Source organism: Cricetulus griseus, chromosome X (assembly GCF_003668045.3).
Source record: "Cricetulus griseus strain 17A/GY chromosome X, alternate assembly CriGri-PICRH-1.0, whole genome shotgun sequence".
In the NCBI taxonomy this organism is placed as follows: domain Eukaryota; kingdom Metazoa; phylum Chordata; class Mammalia; order Rodentia; family Cricetidae; genus Cricetulus; species Cricetulus griseus.
In genome coordinates, this window is record NC_048604.1 from 19,470,749 (window position 1) to 19,493,674 (window position 22,926).

Sequence of the window (22,926 nt, forward strand, 5' to 3'; positions counted from 1 at the left end):
TATCATGATACAAGGAACAGACTTTCTTCCTTAATTCTCCAAACATTTAGCAACCACTCCTTAGATTAAATCTCTTATCTGGCCTTGAGGGTGAAGAGTAACCACACCTTAGAACCAAGTCTCTTGTTATTTAGATAAGACACTCAAGCCTAAGATCCAACATCCTATGGTAGCTATGCCTTAAATCTTTAGGTCTTATGATTTTAATCTTAGAAGAGTAAGGATAGTTTCAAAATCTGTGACCTTAAGTCAAGATGAATCGAAGCCATTTTCATGAATCCCGCCACATATAGGCAATAGGTAAAAAACTGCTGAATAAAACTCCTATTGTCCATGAAGCAAGACACATAACTGACAGATGAGAACACAGGGGTTGTATTTCATTTTTAAAGAAATGTTAAAGCTGTATTTCAGGCTCACTCTACCATTTTGTATCTTCTGATAAAGTCTGGGGAAATCTGCTTTTTCTCTGTATGTTTGTTGGCTTGATCTTGAAATTTTGTTGTTGTTTGGTGTGTTTGGAGTGTGTTCATGATCTCTCAGGTTTTGATTTGTGCATGCGTCATGCTTTTTTTTTTTTTGAATCTTTCCATGGTCTTACCTGCCATTGTTTGTCCTCTTTTGTGAACTGTCTGCTCAGATCTACTAATCAGATCGTGTATGTTTTGGGATTATATTTTTCTTTTCACTACTGAGTTTGTAAGTTTGTTGTATATTATAGATGCTAACATTTTTCAGATAAATCACTTACATATATTTTATCTCCCTCTGAGAACTAATTGTATTCCCACTCATTAAATAGACTCTTTCACAAAGCAAAGTATTTTCATATTTAATATTGATGAAATGTAATTTACCAGGGTTGTTTTTTGTGTCAAGTAAATCTGAGAACTCTTTGTGTAGCCATACATCCCGAGTATTTTTCTTATTTTTTTTGTTTGGTTTTTCGAGACAGGGTTTCTCTGTGTAGCTTTGGAGCCTATCCTGGCACTCGCTCTGAAGACCAGGCTGGCCTGGAACTTACAGAGATCGGCCTGCCTCTGCCTCCCGAGGGCTGGGATTAAAGGTGTGCGCCACCAACGCCCGGCCTGAGTATTTTTCTTATATGTTTCACCCTAAAAGTCATAACATTTTATGTATATGTTCTTGATACACTTTGAGTGCATGTGTGCATAAAGTGTCAATCATTGGTCAAAGTTTGTTTTCTTTGTTTTATGAATTTTCCAATTGTTCCACTTTTTGAAAATGATATCTTTCCTCTGATAAATTGTTTTTCCCCTCACAAAATCAGTGGGTAGATTTGTGTGTGTCTATTTCTGCATTTTGTGTTATGATCTATTAATCCATGTGTCTACCATACACTTCTGATTAGTCTATGGTAGTTATATAATAAAACTTGAAATTAGGTGGATTGATTCTTCTTACTTTGTACTATTCCTAACTGTTTGTAGGTCTTCTATTTCCTTTGACTTTTCACATAAATTTAAAATAACATCTATTGAATTCTGGGCACAATTTTTCTGTATCATATTTATATCTTTTAAAATCTACCTATCTTATATCTGTTTATTTTACAGATGTGTGTTGCATATAGTATGCACTATATTATATTGTGTATATTATATTAATTATATGTATAATATTTTGTATATATTATATAGGCAGTGCATTAAGTATGTGTATTTATTCAAGCAAGCTTAATCTCTTTACTATTAAGAATTCAATATTTTTGTCAGACGTATCATTTACAAATTCACAAACATCCTATGTCACTGCCTTTACTTAGGTACTTTTTATTTCTGATATCAACGTTATTCAGTTTCAAGCATATAATTCCTTTACATATTTTGTTAGATTTATACTTAAATCCTTCACAAATGTGTTTTTACAATAAAATTGTGCTGTGTGTATAGGTATGAGGACAACCTGCAGGAGTCATCTCTCTTCTTCCATCCACCATGTGGGTCTGGGAGTTGAACAAAGGCTTTCAGGCTCTGTTGCAAGCTCCTTTACTGTCTGAGCCATCTTACTAGCCCAAGACCGTTTCTTTTTAGGAAATTGTAAATTCTATTACATTATTGAATTTTTGTGTCCACTCATTCTTGCTAGAATACAAAAACACATTTTTTCTTTGTATGTTGATCTTTTTTTTTTCTAGAATCTTGTATCTCACATCAGTTCTACGTGTTCATACGGGATGTAGACAATCAAGTTATCTGCAAATGTGTTGTTTTGCTTATTTCTTTCTGATATTACATATATATATGTATATATATATGTATATTCAAATACCGCCATATGGTGCTAGCTAAGATTTTAAGACTATGTTGAACAAGTATGTTAGGAACGGATATTCTTGCTTTGTTCCCACTCTTAGACACAAAGTATTCATCTTTCAATGTTAAGAAAAATAGTACCAGTTTTTGTTGTTGTTATGGTACTGTTTATCAAGCTAAGAAAAATTTCTTCTATTACTGTTGTCCTGAGAAAAAAGTTTCAAATATAATCTTGATTTCTTTGAATGGGGCTTTTTATGTGAAAGAATGATTTCTGTTGGAACCATTCCCTTGAAATGGCTTGAACTATTATTGAGTTGACAGAAGGTAGATAATATAAGTATTCTGCAAAACAGTGCTTGCACTCTGATTACCCATGAACACTACGCATGGATGTAGGAAGCCTTGAATATTACTCTTCGAAATTCGTGTCCTATCAGAAACATCAAAGATCATAGAAAAAACTTCATTGAAATACAATGATGAATTGAGTGATTGAAAACTAGCATACAGAAAGAATTGCAGTGACTTCAGGCTGAAATTATGAAAGGGAAAAGAGAGCAAGATGAGGTCAATTCTATTACTAAATGATGGAGACACATATAGTGGCTGTGTGTGTGTGGTGTGTTGTTTCTTTGAGTTATCAATGATATTTCTTGTTTTGGCTACTAGTTTCCTACATGCTGCTATACTCGAGGATTGTGCCAAACAGATGAGCCTTTCCTGGCACTGAAAGCCTAGCCAAGTACTCAGGGAGAGTGAAGTCATGGATCTTGGAGGAGAACCTACAGCCAACCACCACTTTACTAAAACAGCATCTCTAAAAACATTCTTAACATTTGTCCTTATATCCACAGAGAACTTCAGTCCTCACCCCTCATCAATGAAACTTCTTTTTGCAAAAGAGGGAGGCTGTTACAGAAAACCACAATCAGCCAAAATGCAGAATTGTGAAACACAGTGCTAATGGATACATGAGTGTGGTGATATATTGTGATTTATTAAAGCTTGCCAGAGGATTCAGAAAGCAAAGTCAACCTCAAGCTATAGACATCAGGCAGTGGTGGTACATACCTGCCATCCCACCATTTGGGAGGCAGAGGTAGACAGGTCTCTGTCAGTTCAAGGCCACACTGACCTACTCAAAATTGATCCAATCCTAAAAAGAAACATCTCAAAGATGACCTCAGCACCTGGGATCATACAGCTTTAATGCCATCATCGGAGAGGTATATAAGACAGGAGCCCAGTGTATCAGGCTGCATTCTGAGATAGTCTCCAGATTTTCTCCAGACACGCTGAGGAAAGGCAGCAGTCTGAGGATCCATGAAGGGCTTGTGGATCAGCCCTTTCAGGCTGAGCTAGAGGTAAGAGCTAGTGACTGACTGCTTTGCTTCCCTTTCTTCAGTTTGAAGCTTGAATCCCAATATCTGTCTGTGGGTCTTTATGTGTTGTATTACACATATGCAAAACACTCTTCTATCCAAGGCTCAGGAGTAGGAAGTCTGTAAGATCCAGAGAAATGGGAAATCTGTGATGAGGTTTTACCTTCCAGCAATGCCAGAAATTACATTCATAAAGCCTCGCCTACATGATGGTTTAAATGTGAGACTAATAAGGACATCACCAGTAGACATGCCCATTGGACAAGGGAAACCTCAACCCTACACAAAGAACTCCAGGTAACAAAGAAATGTGGAGAGTGGGAGAAAGAACACACTAGTTGGTTATCCAATTCCAAGTGATCAGCTCAGAAAACACACATATGAGTAACATTATTCAGACTAATCAAGTTGTATTTCATACACACACACACACACACACACACACACACACACACATGCATGTGTTGTACACTACGCGAACATGTATTGCTGTGGTTGGTGTAATAAAGAGTAAAATGGTCAATAGGTAGGCAGGAGACATAGGCAGGATTTCTGGGCAGAGGAGGGGCTGGCTCCAGCTCTCTTGGGTTGCAGAAAGCATTGGAAGGGCAGAGACAGAGAAAAGATTAAGCTAAAGGCCAAACTTTCATAATTAATAAGAAATCTCCGTGTCACTTTTTGTGAGCTGGTGGCCCAAAGAAAAATCCTACTACATACATGTAGCAACAACTAATGAAAACAGAGGCCATGAATTTGAAAGAGATCACAAAGGTTTGGAAGAAGACAAGGGAAGGGAGAAACAATCTAATTATATTATAATCTCAGAAATAAAATGAATTATTGAAGTAAAAAGTCTTAAAACTTTATTCAGAGTTTTGAACAGTAACAGGGTATAAGTGTGTCTTTACATAGGTACTTATTTGAATGCAAAGTGATTTTCTGTGATAGTCTTTGTGCCTGTAGACAATGTGGCTTCCCCTATTTTAGCCAGAAGTGAGTGCCTGACTCTGTTTCTCACATTTTTCATACATTCTGCAATCTTAGGGGTTTGTTATTTGTACAGTAATAAGAATCATATCAATTTATCTTCTTATTTCTCCAAGAGGTTTTATGAGAACCCAGACCACAGGGATTCATTTTTCCATTCAACAAATGGCACCAAGGGCTACCATGTCCCTAACTGTTTAGGCTACTAAAAAGTATGTATGCATATACACACATGTAATTTTTGTAATATATACCATTAATAGAGGGAGCCAGTATAGGTTTAAAAAGAAATCAGGCATTAGGGAAATGTCCAGAGGTCTACAAGTATGACCCCGACTAACAATCTAAGTAATAGTGGGGAGGTTACCTTAAATGCCCTTCCCCTATAATGAGATTGATGACTACCTTAAATGCCATCACAGTGCCTTCATCCAGTAGCTGATGGAAGCAGAAGCAGAGATTCACAGCTAAGCACTGAGCTGAGGTCCTGGAATCCAGTTGTAGAGATGGAGGAGTGATGAGCAAAGACCGGGTTGGAGAAACCAACAGAAACAGCTGACCTGAACAAGGGGGAGCTCATGGACCCCAGATTGATAGCTGGGAAGCCATCATAGGAGCAACCAAGTTCCCGTGTACATGGATGTCAGTTGGAGGGGGGAGCTTGGGCAGTCTATGGGGCCATTGGCAGTGAAACCAGTATTTGTTCATAGTGCATGAACTGGCATTTTGGAGCCCAGTTCCTATGAAGGGATACTCTCCCAGCATAAATACACAGCAGAGGGCCTAGGTCCTGCCCCAAATGATGTGACAGACTTTGATGATCCCCGATGGGAGGCCTTACCCTTCCTGAGGAGTGGATGGGGGTTAGGATGGGGAGATGGTGGGGGTAATAGGAGGATGGAAAGGAAGGGAAGTGGGACAGGAATGTAAAATAAGATTGTTTGTAATTTAAATAAAAATTAATTAGAATAAAGAATTAGAATAAATCTAAAAAAACCCCAATATATACAATTATATGTATGGATTTTTACATATAAGGCTATAAATGCTCATCAGCCTGAATATCCCCTTGATGGACACCAGATGGCACCCTTATACCGTTAGATGTTTGCTTTGCATCAAAATACAAACCAAAGTAATTATAAACTAGAGAATTTTGCCCAGTCTGGGGGCATTTATCACTTGTTGCTTCTAGAGTCTGGGCTGTGACAGGAAACATTGGGAAGAAGACTACAGTGGCCTAGGCAGAGGTCACTAAGCCATAAATATGAGGGACATTATTAAAGGAAAAGCAACATAGAGGTGTATCTCAGGTATCTTCTGGGGATAGGCACAGGACGGATTGGGGGGGGGGAGTACTTCTAGAGACAACTGGAATCTGGGGGAATCTCCAGGTCAAGCTAGAAACCTAGTGCAATGAAAACTCCCAGCAATCTATGAGGATGACCCTAGGTAAGACTCCTAGGAATGGGGGGATACAGAGTCTGAAGGGGCCATCTCCTGTAACCAGGCAAGACTTTCAGTGGAGGGAGTGGGGCACAAATCCAGCCACGTAACCTTACCTACAATTTGACCTGCCTACAAGATGTTCTGGGGGTATAGTTGGCACAGAGCTTGAGAGAGTGGCCAACTAATGACTGTCCCAGCTGGAACCCCTACCCTGAGAGGGAGCTCACCTCTGAGGGCCAGGACCCAGTGGTGGGATATCCCAGAGACTTAGGATGGAACCAAACAAGACTGGAAAAAAATTCAAAGTAATAATGTTTAACTATATCCTGCTATACTTATATATTAGTGCCTAGTAACCCAGGGGAGCAGATGCAGAGACCCAGAGCCAAACATTAGGCAGATCTCGGGGAATCCTGCCAAAGAGAGGGAGGAAGGATTATAGAGCCAGCAGCGTCAAGAACACCACAAAAAACCCTCATAGAACGAACTAACCTGGGCTGATAGGGTCTCATAGAGACTGAACCTACAACCAGAGAGTCTTCTTGGGACTGACCTAGGAACTCTGCATATATGTTATAGTTAGATGTCTAACGTGGTCTTCTTGTGAGACTCCTAACAGTGAGAGTAGGGGCTGTCTCTTACTGTGATGCCTGGTTTTGGGACCCATTCCTCCTATTAGATTGCTTCATCCAGCCTTAATAGAAGAGCAGGCACCCAGTCTCACTTCAGTTTCATAAAGTGTGGCTGGCTGATATCCATGGGAGGCCTGCCTGTACCTAAAGAGAAACTGGAGAAAGAGTGGATGGAGGGCTGTAGAGGGGAGGTGTGGGGGAAGAATTGGAAAGAGGGGAGGGAGTGGAACCTTTGCTTGGGATGTAACAGCAAAAAAGGAAATTAAAAAGGTATGTATGCATACACAAATGTAATTTATGCAATATATACAATTATATGTATGGATTTTTACATGTAAGACTATATATGCTCATCAGCCAGAATACTGCCTTGACGGACACCAGATGGCACCCTTGTACCGTTAGATGTTTGCTTTGCATCAAAATACAAACCAAAGTAATTATAAACTAGAGAATTTTGCCCAGTCTGGGGGCATTTATCACTTGTTGCTTCTAGAGTCTGGGCTGTGATAGCGAACATTGGGAAGAAGACTACAGTGGCCTAGGCAGAGGTCACTAAACCATAAATATGAGGGACATTATTAAAGGAAAAGCAACATAGAGGTGTATCTTCTGGGGATAGGCACAGGACGGATTGGGGGGAGGGAGTACTTCTAGAGACAACTGGAATCTGGGGGAATCTCCAGGTCAAGCTAGAAACCTAGTGCAATGAAAACTCCCAGCAATCTATGAGGATGACCCTAGGTAAGACTCCTAGGAATGGGGGGATACAGAATTGGGAAGAAAGGAGGGAGTGGAACCTTTGGTTTGGATGTAAGAACAAAAAAGGAAATTAAAAAGGTATGTATGCATATACACATGTTATTTATGCGATATATACAATTTTATGTATGGGTTTTGCATATAAGGCTATATATGCTCATCAAATGGAATATCCCCTTGACGGACACCAGATGGCACCCTTATAGTAATAGAGATTGTTTGCTTAGTATCAAAGAACAAAGCAAAGTGATTATAAACTAGAGAATTTTGCACAGTCTGGGGACATTTATCACTTGTCACACACACACACACACACACACACACACACACACATACACACACACACACACGTAGAGGGGAGGTGTGGGGGAAGAATTGGAAAGAGGGGAGTGTGTGTGTGTGTGTGTGTGTGGTGTGTGCATGTGATTGTGAAACAATAAATAAAAACTGCGATACTTTTCTTTCTTTCCATTCTGTACAGTACAGATTCCTCCTAACTTCATCCCATGGTGCAACCCTCTGATATATCTGATATGTCTTCTCTGCTGAACACGATCGCTCATTTCCCAGCATTCTCCATCTCAGTAAAGATTCCTCCTGGTTCAAGTCTTCAAACCGGTGCTACCATCTTTGACATATCCTTTTTCTTTTATCTTCTTTCTCTTCAAATTATACTGCTCTATGTAGTCTGTGTCCTAAATATCTTCTGAATTCATTCGTATAAAAACAGTTCCTCACTCCCGGCCACCATCTTGTCTAGCCTAGCCTACTGCAATGCTGACTCTTTTCATTTTTTTCAGCACATGGCATCTATCATGTAGCTCAAATCTGGATATGTCATATCTTTGTGTGAAAATTCTTAAGGAATTCTTACCTTTCAGAATGATTTTCAAATATTTCATCGTGGGATTTATTTATGTTCCTTTTAGGGTATCTGCTTCTGTGCTATGCAGGACTTTAGAGGTATTGGGGATGAGCGTGTGAATGAAGCATAGATATTCTGTGTTTTCATGGAACTTAACTGCTACGGTCAGAGCATATAGGATAGGATCACAGAAGGCTTTTCACACTGGGCTTCCTGCTTCCTGCTCTAGTGTCTTCCTCTCCACTCCCCCTCTTCCTTATCTGTTCTTCCCATGCCCTTTAGACCACAACTGGGCCAAGCAGTCACACTTCGAGTTTGCACACACTTCTCTATTTTCGTACCTGCACACCTTGGTCAGGTTCTCTTCTGTCCATGTGCAGTTCCAGTCACAACCCATTTCAGACGTTGCCCCTTCCAGGAAGCCCTCCCTCTTTCTCCTTCTCCTCTAAGCCTAGCCAATGTGTTTTCCTCTCCTGCAGAATTTTCCACAAAGCATTGTAGTTGTTCTCTGCTTCGTTTCTCTCTGTTCTATGAGAAATTATCACGCCGAGACCTTTACCCTGGAGTATAAGTAGAGGCCATTGCCAAGCTGCTTATGTTTTCTGTCTCTTGCTATCCTTGTTCTCAGCCAGTACCTGGACTCATTTGTCTCAAGGTCTTTAATGCGATTTTAATTTGTGACCCTTTGTTCAGTGTCTTTCTTTTTATCTATTTCCTCCAGGGCTGCTCTTTAGAAAGCAAAATAGACTGACAACAAGCTGCAGCAGGGACTTGCCTGCTCTTTCACTATTCCATGCTGGTACACTTTGTCCAACTGCTAGAGACTGAACAATGATGATGCAGGACCCACAAGTGGAATTTTCTCATATCCTGCTTTTAGAGACCAAGTTATTCTCCAGTTTAAGTGACTAGAGGCAAACCTTTTCCCCAAAGAAAACAAATAAAAAACCAAAACTCCAAACCCCACCAGACTTTGCCACATGTTTTGGTTTATTAAGGCTTTAAGATATATTTTCGTGCTTCTCAAATGATATTTTATCTGAGCTTCTTGAAGATGTGCTTCCTAAATGCCCCCCATGTATAACTTCACTCCACTTTCTACATAGTTCATTGCATCTAGTTTCATTACGACAACAACCAATTGTATCACTGCCATTAGCAGGAACTCCCCGTGTTCAAGGATTTCTCTTTTACTATCTCTTCTGTGACTCTCACTTCTTATTACGGTTAACTCTCCTGAAACAGCAGTAATAAATAGTTAGAGGTATAGTCATCGTTAATCAGGAACAGTTTGTATAAAAACAAGTTACAGTTTAATCCCAGCACTCGGGAGGCAGAGGCAGGCAGATTTCTGTGACTTTGAGACCAGCCTGGTCTACAGAGTGAGTTCCAGGACAGCCTCCAAAGCTACAGAGAAACCCTGTTCCAGAAAACCAAAACCAAAACCAAAACAACAACAACAACAGCAACAAACAAGTTACAGATTGAGAACGTGTATGGTAATGATAGGTTTGTATTGAGGGGAAGAGTTCAAAATAGCTGTCAGGTAAGGAAAAGGGACTGATGGAAAATAAAATACATGTAAGGAGCACAAGAAACAGATGGGGGTAAGGGTGTGTTTACTGAAAGAAACAAGAGGCTTAGTGAAGGTCTGCAAAGCTTAAGAGTAAGTAGCAAGGCTTCCTGCAGATGGAGCCCTAGTCACAGAATCAGGAGGGATGGAGCCGTGGGTAGTGGAGACTGATCACAGAGGATTAAGACTCCTTTTATTTGTTTTCTGTTTTCTCTTTTTCTCCTTTTCAACTTTAAATCTTTTCTGTATCGTTGCCCTGGCTTTCTTTTATATTTAAGGAAGAAGTACCTCCCTTCGTTCCTACCAGAACCGACATCTGCAGAGCATAGCTAGCTAATTCTACCTCTTGCTTATTTGTCAGGTTTCACTGCAACAGAACATTCCGTGTTTCCCATTTTATCTGGTACTCTGCCCTTCTGGCATTCCCTTCTCTCCTTTCTTTTTGCTCTCCCATTCCTGCGGACTGCACACCCTTTGTTATGGAAATATATACTTATTTCCTACTTGTACAAATGTCCATTCCCTGTGTTTACAATCATATCTTTTTCTTCCACACAAGTGTGGGTCTTCTGCATGAATTTTCCTTCTGCTTTTTGCCTCCAATTTTGGGAATGGTCATCCTCCAACCCCATTATGATTTATTTCTAATATTTACATATACATCTGTCCAGCCTCTCAGATCAGAGCCATATATCTAGGTGGTTTTCAAACACCTTATATTCAGTTATATCTAAAATTGAATCTATTGGCTTTTAACCAAAGTCTCTCATTCCTCCCCTCCTTTTCCTTCTTTCTCTCTTCTTTCCTTTCCTTCTTTCCTTCCTTGAGAGTAATACTGCTTTATTGTCTTATCCTTGACCCACCCATTCAGTCTTTCAGTGAAGACTTAGAGAGCTAAGATGCCGTTCTTGCTTTTAAAACTTCCAATTATCTAAAGTCCTCCAATTAGCAGTGTGCTTTACAATGCGTTCTCACCATACCTATCATAAAGAAACATTCCATGTACCCTTTACCCATGAGGACTTCATCTATGTCCTCTACATCAACACTCAGAGTTGCTTGCTTATACTTGTCAATTGTTCTCATTTAGTGGCTGGGCTTCAGCTTCTTGTTATTAAAGAGGAGGATGAGACTCCCAAAGAGGGGTACAATCTGTGCTTTAACAATATCCTGCTGGTATATGAAAGGTAGGAAATCTGAACTGGAAGATATATTCAAATATGCCAAGTAGGGGGGAGAATAGCTTGGGTTTGTAAATTAGGAGGCAATGCCATCTACATTCTTCTTAAAATAAAGTGGGATTGTAGTAAAGGGACAGTTTAATTACATTTCAGAAAAAGGAACAGAGCCAGAGATCATTGGAAACTGAGTAGTGATGCTGAATACTTAAATTTGTATGCACAAATGGTCACTTAAAGTGAGAGTATTTGGATGCTTAGGCAGACACTTTGCAGTATCCTTACATAAAAAGAAGTGATCCAGTAGAACTGACAGCATTTATATGCAAGACACAGTAGAGGTCCAGCATATAAAATGAAAGCTAGCACTTCTGCCCATGAAATGGTAATAGCTGAAATTAATTTCTTAAAAGCTTGGAAATTTGGCAGAAGTAACCAGAAGATGAGCAAATTCGTATAAGGGAAGGGACTGAAAACAATGAGAAATGGTCAAGGAGAGAGAAGTTCAGCTTTCATTTTAAGCTGTCAGAGAGATTTGGTACAGTTGAAAAATAATTTAAAGAAAGCTCTAAAGGAAAGAAATGAAGCCAAATGCTTTGATGGGAAAAATAGATATTTTCCATTTTAGAACCAACTAATGGGAAGCACAGAAAAAGAATAAAGAAATTAGAATAGAAATAGAGAAACAATCAAAGAGCAAATGACAAATGTCTCTAATAGCTTGAGTCAGGGTAATATGAGGAAGCAGCAAAGGCAAATAACACTGTCTCATACACAGGAAGAGAGGTGGGTTGCTGTGTGCTTGGGAGATTATAGGCACGTAGGCTGTAGTCACTTCAAGTCAGTTAGGAGAGTTCCTTATGCAGATATAAGACAGGAAGGGGTTCCAGCTAATATGGGCTATGCCAAACCAGACAGAAAATTGACAGTGACTCAGCAACAGGCTTCACAGGTCAGAATGGGAATGACTATCAAGAGCAAGGTGCTGATGGGAATATCTGAATCTATGTCCTTTGTGGCCACAGCACGGTGGTACATCTCCCAGCTTTAAGGTCCAGCTAGAATTTAGTCCTTCCTTTACTCTTTAACCAGCTATGAAACTGTGTGCTACCCAATTCAGTCTCTGTATCCTTGAATTTATCATCTGTTAAATGATGTTTACATTTCTGTGAAACTCAAATGAGAATACATTCATGAAATGCCTTGAACAAAACATAGATATTATTATTCTAGGACATTTTGAGGATGGGCCAAGCGAACATTTATCTGTTCTTGATTTGTTCTAATATAGAAACTGATGTCACTGGTATTTCTGAGCAATGTTTTTCCAAATCTTCCTGTTAGGTCTCATGATAGCATGATTCATGATGCATGAGACATATCTAAAGGATGTTGAAAGGAGTGACAGGTGATCAGTGAACCTCAGAGATCACGCAAGAAGGCAGAGGATATTTAGCATCTTTAAATCAAAGCGTTTTGTTTGAACAAAATGCAATTTCATGTATCAGTGAATTCTATCCTGGTTTGAGAAGAGCCTGTGGTATATGACTGAAAGACAACAATAAGCTCTTGAAGGCTGTCCTGTCTATATCTGTCTTTGTTCAATGAACGTTAGAAAGAAATGAATGATGTTGAGTGCAAGATCTTTTATCGTTTGGACCCCCTATTTATATCTGTGATAAAGACTCAGCTTTTGAGAACCTACATGTTGAATGTGAATGTGAATGAAATTGCATGTAAACTGAAAAAAAGCAAAAGAAACAGAATCCTGCATTTCAGGTCTTTGCCAAATCCTTATTGCTTTAGTCCATCCAGTTCAAGTCCACAGGAGATCAGATTATTATAGGTGTTCTTTAATGGACGTGGTGTCAAATCTTAGACACTCTCAACTAGTTCCTCACCTTTGTTTGCAAAAGTGATCTTTCTAGAAGAAGGTGATCTATTGGAGGAATTAACCTTTTTCTCTTTATATAAAGGCCAGATAGTAAATAGCTTAGACATTTTAGGACACATTAATTTATTATGGAATGTTTCTTGGCTCTTTTTATTTCTTGCTTAAAATTTGGAAAGCAGATGTAGCCTGTGAGCTGTACAAGCTGTATAAGGGCTAGATTTGATGTTTCAGGTTCTAGTTTGCTGACCTATAGAACAAACAAATGCAAGTTCCTTACCACAGTTAACAGTGCCCACAGACTCTGGCCTGCTGATGCTTTTCAAGTCATGTATTTCCAAAGAAATTTCCTACACCCTTTTACTGTAGTTATGTTGAATTGGTGGTAGTGTCTAATAGGAACAGCAAACAGGTTTTTACTTGTTTGACACGTCACTAAAACCATCTTTCTTTATCCAACTGGAAAACTCCCAAAAAGTCCACTAAAAATGGTCATCTCTTCTACTAAAGGGTTCCTAACTGCTTCCAATAGAATTGGTCTCTGTATTTCAACAAATATGGCTCTTTGTATCTGGACTATTTTCCTGGGCTTATTTGTGCTCTCCCCCCACCACACAGTCTCTCTCAGATGTTTTATTTATATTTAAATTCTTAACACACAGTAGCTGTTTAGCAAATATTTAATCCAGTTATGAATTATCAAATTGTGCTGGAGGTGGTGGCACACACCTTTAATCCTAGCACCCAGGAGACAGATGCAGGTGGATCTCTGTGAATTCAAGACCACTGTGGTCTGCAGTGAGTTACCGTACAAAAAATTTTAGAGCTATAAATTCATCCAACATCAGCAGTAGAAGAAAAAGAAATAAAGAGATCAACAGTCTACTGAATTGCTATTGCAAATAACTGGTCCTCTGTTTTTGTCTCTGTTTTTGTTTTTTTTTGTGACACCTGGCATCAAGCAAGTTAATTTTTTTTAGTCTGTAGAGAAGTTCTCCAATTCTCATTCTTATACTTTGTCATTTTTCTGTATAAGCTCACTAGAGCATATAAGGAGTGAGACAGCCCCTCAAGGCAGATTAGCATACTACATAAGGATTATTTGAAGGATCTCTTCATTTGAAACTGCAAATATAGATATTCATTATGACTCTATGTTTAGCTAGTTTTATGACCTTGGATAATTTTTCTTACTTGCAAATGAGACATTTTATAGTGAGTAAATACATCTGACTCTGAAAAGTAAATATCATGTTTTTTGTCATTTCCAGAAATTAGATTTTATACAGGTTCACAAAATCATATCTGAGTGAAGGACCTGAAGAGTAGAAACATAACTGTCTGGGAGAACGAATAGCTATAATGGGAGGGGAAGGTAATGGAAGTAGGGGGTGAATAGGGTGAAAATACATGATGTACTTATGTGAAGTTGACTTTATGTAGCCCATTGCTATGTATAATGGACATTATTTTTTAGATGGTATCTTTCTATGCTACCCTAGTTAGCCTGGAATTCCCTATGCAAAGTTGGCCGGCCTTGAATTTCGGATCTGCATCAGCCTCCCAAAGACTAGGATTATAGTCTTGAGCCACCATTCTCAAAAAAGAAAATTATTATATTTTTGGAGGAAAAATCCCATCTAACTTGACTTATTAGTATCCTAAGTAGGATCATAAAACCAATCTTTTAATAAATATATTTTAATGAATGGTTTTAGGGTCTTAGTATTGTTAGTGAAAGGTTAATGACTTTAATAAGTGTTAGTGAACTGCCCTTGGAATGTAACTGCCTCATCTCACTGGGAAAACGTGCTCGGAGTTCCAAGCTGATGACTTATGAGTTAGCTTTTGTACATAACTCATTCCTAAGTTTGAGGCTGTCTCTACTTAAAATACATCAAGCATAGGTCAGAGGTACTGGAATAGGAGTCAAACAGATTAAGAGCAAAGCCATAAAAATGAGAGGCAAAAGGAAATATGATATTACTGTGTTCTAAAATTAGAGTAGGGGACAGCGAGTCTTCTCACTGTACAGTCTGGAGTGGAACATTCATAAAGGAAATAGACTGTGGAAATAAAAAATAGGAATATTTGGAAGCTTTCAGAAAAGTAGCAATAGTACTTAATATTAATTAAAACCTTACTGTGTGTCAGAACTATGATAACCAACTCATATGGACTGTCAATTTAATTAGAACACCACAACCATAAGAAAAGTACCATTGTTGTCTTCATTTTACTAGTGGGGAAAACACCACACAGAGCAATTAACTAATTTGTCTAAGTTGCCATAGCAAATAAATGCAGTGCATGAATTTCAACCAAAGTCTTCTGATTTCACTATCCATCATCCAATCGCTTTGATTTTATGTGTGGCACTTCCAACAATGTCTATTTAAAACTGTCAGGGACATTTTCCTGACCACTTAATGTCTGGTTCAAAGGAAAATGCAGAATAAAAGAGAGCCTGGTTGGAAATGCAAATCAAAACAACTCTGAGATATCATCTTATTCCTGTCAGAATGGCTAAAATAAAAAACACCAATGACAGTTTATGCTGGAGAGGATGTGGAGAAAGGGGAATACTCTTCCACTGCTGGTGGGAGTGCCAACTCATACAGCCACTTTGGAAATCAGTATGGCAACTCCTCAAGAAAATGGGAATGGCTCTACCACAAGATCCAGCAATTCCACTCCTAGGCATATACCCAAAAGAAGCACATTCATACAACAAGGACATCTGTTCAACCATGTTCATAGCAGCACTATTTGTAATATCCAGAAACTGGAAGCAGCCTAGATGCCCCTCAACTGAAGAATGGATAGAGAAAATGTGGTACATTTACACAATGGAGTACTACTCAGCAGAAAAAAAAAACAATGGAATCTTGAAATTTGCAGGAAAATGGATGGAACTTGAAGAAACCATTCTGAGCGAGGTAACCCAATCACAAAAAGACAAACATGATATGTACTCACTCATATGTGGATTTTAGACATAGAGTAAGGGATTACCAGCCTACAATCCACACTGCCAGAGAAGCTAGTAAACAAGGAGGACCCTAAAAGAGACAAACTTTGTCCCCTGGAGATGGGGAAAGGGTCATGATCCCCTGAGCAAATTGGGAGCACAGGAAGAGGGGGGAGGGAGCTAGGAGAATGAGAAGGGATGCAGAGGACATGAGGGAGCAGAAAGGTTGAGTCAGGGGTAGATTAGAAGAAAGGATATGTGATAGGTAGGGTTTTTAGTTGGGGGGTGGTAGGGGAGGAAGGGAGGGAGAAGGGAACTGGGATTGTCATGTAATTCAATCTTGTTTGTAATTAAATAAAAAAAAGAGAGCCTGGTTGGGTCAATGGATAGCTTTCTAGTGATTTCAACTCATCATCTTTGGGTAGTAAGCACTCAGAGAACAGATGTCACACCATACTAGCCCGAGGTTGTGGTAAAAGTACTTATTTGAGGTAAACATTTTACAGCCTGGCTTCACCCACAGCTCTTGGTATCTTGAGACAGACTCTTGTTTTGCAGCTGAGGGTGAACCTGACATAGCTGCATATCCCAAAACTAGACTTCAACTCATAATTACCCCACTTTAGACTTCTGAGTACTAGGATTAGGTGCTCATGTCTTTTCATGATTTTGTTATCTTCATTTCAGGAGTGCTCAGCTTTTGGAAAGCAAATAAAAAACCAAGATAGAAAATGTTGAGGCAACAGAGCCATCTACCCAAGAAAATGCTGTGGGAGGAAGAGAAGTTTTGGAAGTAAGACCTGTCTACCTTTGCTGTGACAGAAGAACTCTGGAGTTAATTGTCCAAAGATAAGATGAGAAAAACTACGTTACCATGATAGAAAGTGTTTAATAAATGTTACTTGTCAACAATTAAACATGCATATTGAATCTTATTAAATGTGGGAAATATGGAGAAAAGTAATTGTAGTCTTAGCCACGAGGACTCTTGGGAAGAGCGGAAATGCTCAAACTCATAAATGTGTATGAGAAACTGGAGCTGAAATGGCCAGAGGGTTGCTAAGGCACATCATGGAAGAGAAGGCAGAGAAACAGAAGAAGGCAAAAGAATAACATTTTCAGTACAGATATTTTTAATAAGAAATTGATACAATAAAATTTAATATTTGTCTAAGCAGCATTGGTTGTGAAACATCAATTAATATTTACAATATGCAAACTCCTTTAAGATAAGAAATTCTAGTATATGCTACAGTAATTTATTTAAAATCACTTATGAACAGATAAACTGCTTTACATACAATAGATACTTTTTGGTATCATGTATTATCACCTAAAGATAAGAATTCAGTGGCTGTTTCTCTTTTACACTCAAATTGGAGCAGATGTCTAGGAAATGTTGTGTAATAACAAATGTTATTGTGTATAGCCACCATCTTGTATAGGTGTCTGGTGTGGCAAATTCAAAGACGTCTGATTACAAAACATTATTCCTTAAAAATCCTGTGACGTATATTTCAGAAAAAGTCCACCCTGTCAGCATTAAATAGACTGAGATGGCTTAAAAAGAGTACATGCAGCCTCCAGAGCCACAGAGAAACGCTCTCAAAAACTAAAAAAAAAAAAAAAGAAAGAAAGAAAAGAAAAAGCATGAAATTGGGAGTGAAAACTAATGATGGCACAGGGGTATAAATGGAGATAAATGGAGAGGGAGTTGGGGATGGGCTAGACAAAATACATTATATTATGTATGAAATTCTGCAAGACTAAATTAAAATTATCTGAAGGAACATTTTCAAAGCCGAGAGACATTTAAAAATATTCAAATGTCAAGAATCAGAGTAATTAAATCTTTAAAGACACAAAAAGAAGCAAATTCTCTCTGATGAGCTACTATGAGTGAGGGTATGGTGTTCACTTTCATAAACCTATTACTGTTATTCTCTTTGTGAACTATTTTGGCCACATTTATGGCTTTAGTTCATAATGTGGTTTACAACAACATTAATATCTCTGGTCAACCTGTTAGTGGATGCCTAATGGTAAGGTTAAAGTCAATGTTCACTAACTGTTTTCATGATATTTACATAAAAATACATTGAGGGTCTGGAGTGATGGCTCAGTGGATAAGAACACTTGCTGCTCTTGTGGAGGACCTGGATTCAGAACCCACGTGGTGTCTCACAAACACTTGTACCTCCAGGTTAAGGGGATCTGACATCTGACTCCATTTTCGTTTTTTAGCCTCTGAGGCCATGACATGCATTTGGTACACATACATATATGAAGGTCAAACATTTATATACATAAAATAAACAGAAATGTTTAAGCAATACATTGAAATAATGGGTTGTTTCTATTTTTCTGGTCTCTGGAGAAGTTAGAAAAGAACAATTAGGATCTTTTTCATTTCTCTTGCCTAACTGCTTGAGAACACATTTTATATGCTTATCTTTTAGGGTATAGGTTGGGGAATGTAACATGGGAGTAAGTAATCCATAACATTGAGAAATCTTTCTCTTTTTTGATATTCTTTTGAACAAGGTTTCTATCCCACATGGCTGGGTGACAAAAGGAACATGGTTTTTCACGTGTGGAGAAAGCTTTGAGCCTGGTCTCCACTATGCAGATTCTCAGCATATAGCAGTCACAAGGAGGAAGCAGGAAACGAGAGTGAAGGTGATGGGTTGAGACAAGGTGAACATGCTGAGAAGAGGACCCAGGATCACACTGCCAGTGGTGTCTGAGCTGACAGGCATGGCCTGTAATTCACGGATAAAATGGCTATGAAATCATTTCCACAAAGTTGAGCAGGAATTCAGTGATTGCTACTAAGAAGGTACTGGTCCAGGTTCCCAAGGCCAATGTTCATGAAGGTGTGATTATTCACAATGAGGGTGTAACATGGGGGATTAGAGATCTACCATAAGCCACAACTTCAAGGAGGAGACATTCATCCTTAGAAAGAGGGATGTGGACATCTTGGCATAACCACTGGTACGGGTGAAAGTGGGAAAGTCCCTGAAGTATCAGATCAGTACACAGTAGTCCCAACAAAGCTTAAGGAATGCCAGATTACTGAAAAAAAAAAAAAGATGAGCCTGTGAAGAATCCAATCTCATTGCAGTAACAGTAAGGCTGTGGCCTAACTATTGTGACCAGGTAGGAAAAACAGCAATCACAAAGAAGGCAGCTTTAGTTCAAGGTTGTTGGGGAAATGAATTCATTCACCTAAGAGGCATTGTCTCCTAAACTTCCCATTTACTCAAGTGCTGGGGAAAGGAGACACAACAGAATGTGATCTATAGGGGGATGGAGGGGAGCATCTCAATAAGCTGTTGAAATTCGTGTTCTGGGGCTCTAACTATTTTGTATCATTATTTGTTTACTGGGTTAGGCTCAGCTGTTTAAGTGTTCAGTAGTAGAAATATATCTTCTCTTTGCTTTTTGTCTTATATAAACTTAAATGACGATGAACAATTAACTAGGTTTTTTTTTCTCTGTTAGAGACCAAATAAAGGCACTTGTATATAAGCAAGTTAGGCAACCATTAGTATAGATTTGATCAATAATTACTCCCATAAATGGGCTTAGATAGATGACTGCCTTTATATTTAAAACAGAGACAAATATATTATGCCTCCCTCCCCAAAATGTATTTGCTAGCTTTAAGTTGATTCACAAATTTTAAAAACCTTAACACTTAAGCTCCAGCATCTCCCTTTAGTAATGGGGACTTCTCTACTGCTTAACCATCTTGCTATTATTGTTCTTATATGTCATATTAAAACAACCTATAATACTAAATTAGATAATGTGTAGTTAAAACAACCATTTAATTCAATGACAAAGCAGTACTACCCAAAGTGACAGGATATAAATGAAATAATCAGTGGATTTATTGAACTTCCATTCTTTGTTCAATTGTTTTAGTATTTATCTTTAATTGAACATAGCATAATGTGTTCCATCCTACTATCTCCATATGGTTTAAACAATGGAAAAATCCTATGAGACAGCAGTTGCCAGACATTGTGATTAGATACGAGGCAATTTTTAAAATACATATTTCTAAAAGTGTTAAAACAGAAAAGGCAGTATTAGTTTTACATAAAAGAAATGACCAATGGAAGTCTCTTTTGGCTTTTTGGTTTTCTTATGTGGGCATAGCGCCAATTTTCTCAAACTGGGTAGTTACATTAGCACTGTATATAATTGGATAATTCTTTATAACCAAGACAGAATATTGAAAAACAGAGAGCAAGCTAAGGAGCCAGCTAGATCTAAGTATAAATGTTTTCAGCCACTAACAAATTGTGTAATTTTGAAAAAGTTACTAGTTTCCTATGTGAAATGGAAATATTACTCAACTCCTGGTAGAACTGTTATGAGAATGATATAATTTCCCCACAAAAGTCCATAAGAAAAAAATATTGTCATCTTGTGATATTATTAGTTAATTATTTTAAATGTTCAATTTGTTTGGGAAGGGACTGTAGCACAAATCGTAAATACCCAGAGACAGATACTAGGGTTCAAGCTGAAGATAAGAGAAGCAAATTGGTGAAGCCACCAGAGAACTCTCACCTCTACCATTGCTGGGTGATCCACTGAACCTTAGCATGGCTAAAGACTAATTGCTTAAGACAGGATGCTGAATGCCACATGAGACCCCGAGCTCCTTCTTATATACCTGTCTAGTGCTGGGAGTAAAGGTGTGAGCTCTGTTTCTTTTTAGACTAATTCACTCTCATGCAGTCCTAGGTGGCCTTGAACTCACCGAGATTCATCTGCCTGTGTCTCCTGAGTCCTGGGATAGAATGTGTGTGCCTAACCTCTATGGCTGTGACACATTCTTAGTCACCCAAGATGCTTTCCTTTCTTTTCCTTTCCTTTCTGCTTTCAATCCTCATATGTGGTTTTCTTTCAGCCTGAATCTCATTCTGTAAATGTGTTCAAATGCCATTTTGTCTTACCTTTCTCTGTGAGTTTATCATGTTCCAGAAACAATACAATCTGAAGTTTTAGGTTTGAGTAACAACTAAAGAAAGTTTGACTGTGTAAGTCATTAAAATTGGTTCCTGATAGTAGGCGGGAAAAACACACAAAGAGATGAGAATTACTCACTGACTTGGGGCTGGAGGACAGCACCAGAGAAGTGCACCTCATTCATAACAAATATTTTGCAGTTGGCAACACCCCCACAAGTGACTAATCTCCAGAAAGAAATTTGATTCCTTCAACTAGAAGGAAAAGAAGTTGAGGGCAGGCAGCTGTGGCGATAAATCTTCCCATCAGTTGTGGTTATGAAGCAGGAAAAATCTCGAGTTAGCTGTGCTGGTGAGTCATGCACATTCATTTCTACGTGTTTAAATATCCTTTCTTTCGTTTACACAGAGGTGCCTTGTAATAAGGCTATCACAAAAGGTTGGTCTCCAAAACACAATAAAATAATTTTCCAGCATACATAATACTAATATAAATGCCAGTTCGTGACATGTAGTTTTTTCTTTGCCTGAGTAAATATTAAATGATATTTCTTCTTGGAGTGTTCAAAAATTCTGTTACTTTGTTCACAGCCACATAAAAAATAGAGATGTCTTTTCTGTATACATTAAGATTCTTTTAAAATATTGGTGTTTGCCCAAATACAATTCACACATATTCCAGTGTAGTTATGAAAAGCCATAATTCACATGTAAGAGTGAGCTTTGGAAATTTAGATACTCTAAGTAGTTTAAGAATTTATAATCTTCTTTCTATCCAGCCTGTGGAGCCCATAAGATGGGCACTTGTGATGTCTGTACTGCCAGGAAGCTCCACGGTCACTGACAGGACCAGCAGTGGCATGATAAACAATATAAGAAAGCCCACTTGGCCACAGCCCTGAAGGTCAGTCCTTTTGGAGGTGCCTCTCATGCAAAGGGAATTGTGCTGGAGAAAGTAGGGGTTGAAGCCAAACAGCCAAATTCTGTTATCAGGAAGTGTGTCAGGGTGCAGCTCATCAAGAATGGCCATGCCATCACAGCTTTCCAGCCCCAAATGATGGCTGCATGAACTTCATTGAAGAAAATGATGAAGTTCTGATTGCTGGGTTTGCTCAAAAAGGTGATATTCCTGGAGTTTGCTTTAAGGTTGTTAAAGTAGCCAACGTGTCCCTTTTGGCCCTGTACAAAGGCAAGAAGGAAAGACCAAGATCCTAAATTTTGATCATGGAAACACAGTAATAAATTTTCATACTCTGAAAAAAGAATTTACAATCATGGTTCTGGAGCAGTGATTTATTGGGTAAGAACACTTGTTGCTCTTGCAGAGGACCCAGGTTTGATTCCCAGCAACCATAGGGTGTCCCATGGCCATGTTTTTTATATAATTTTTAAAAAATACAATCTTATTTTACATATCAATCCCCCATTCCCTCTACCTCCCATTCTCCCACACCCCCAACCCACCCTCACCCACTCCTTAAGGATAGTGAGACCTTCCATGGGTATCATCAAAGCCTGTCACATCATTTGGGGGAGGGCCTAGGCCCTCATTTGTGTATCTGGGATAAAATAATGTCCCTCCATGGGCAATGGGCTCCAAAACTCCATTTGTGCTCCAGGATAAATACAGGTTCCATTGTTAGAGGTCCCATAGCCTGCCCAGGCCTCCTAGCTGGCACCCACATTCAGAGGGCTTGGTTCAGTCCAATGCTGGTTCAACCAGCTTTATGACTGGGGTCCCTGTGCTCTCACTAGGTCAGGTCAGCTGTTTCTGAAGGTTTTTCCAGCATGCTTTTGACTGCTTTGCTTATTCCCCCTCTCTCTCAACAACTGGATTCCAGGAGTATGGCTCAGTGTTTAGCTGTGGGTGTCTGCTTTTCCTTCCATCAGCTACTGGATGAAGGCTCTGGGATGGCAATTAAGGTAGTCATCAATCTCATTATAGGGGAAGGGCATCAAAGGCTGCCTC

At 38.8% G+C, this 22,926-nt stretch overlaps 1 pseudogene; it reads left to right on the top strand.

Moving 5' to 3' along the window:
- Nucleotides 1-21,638: 21,638 nt before the first annotated feature.
- Nucleotides 21,639-22,217, top strand: LOC100768940 (annotated as a pseudogene).
- Nucleotides 22,218-22,926: the final 709 nt, after the last annotated feature.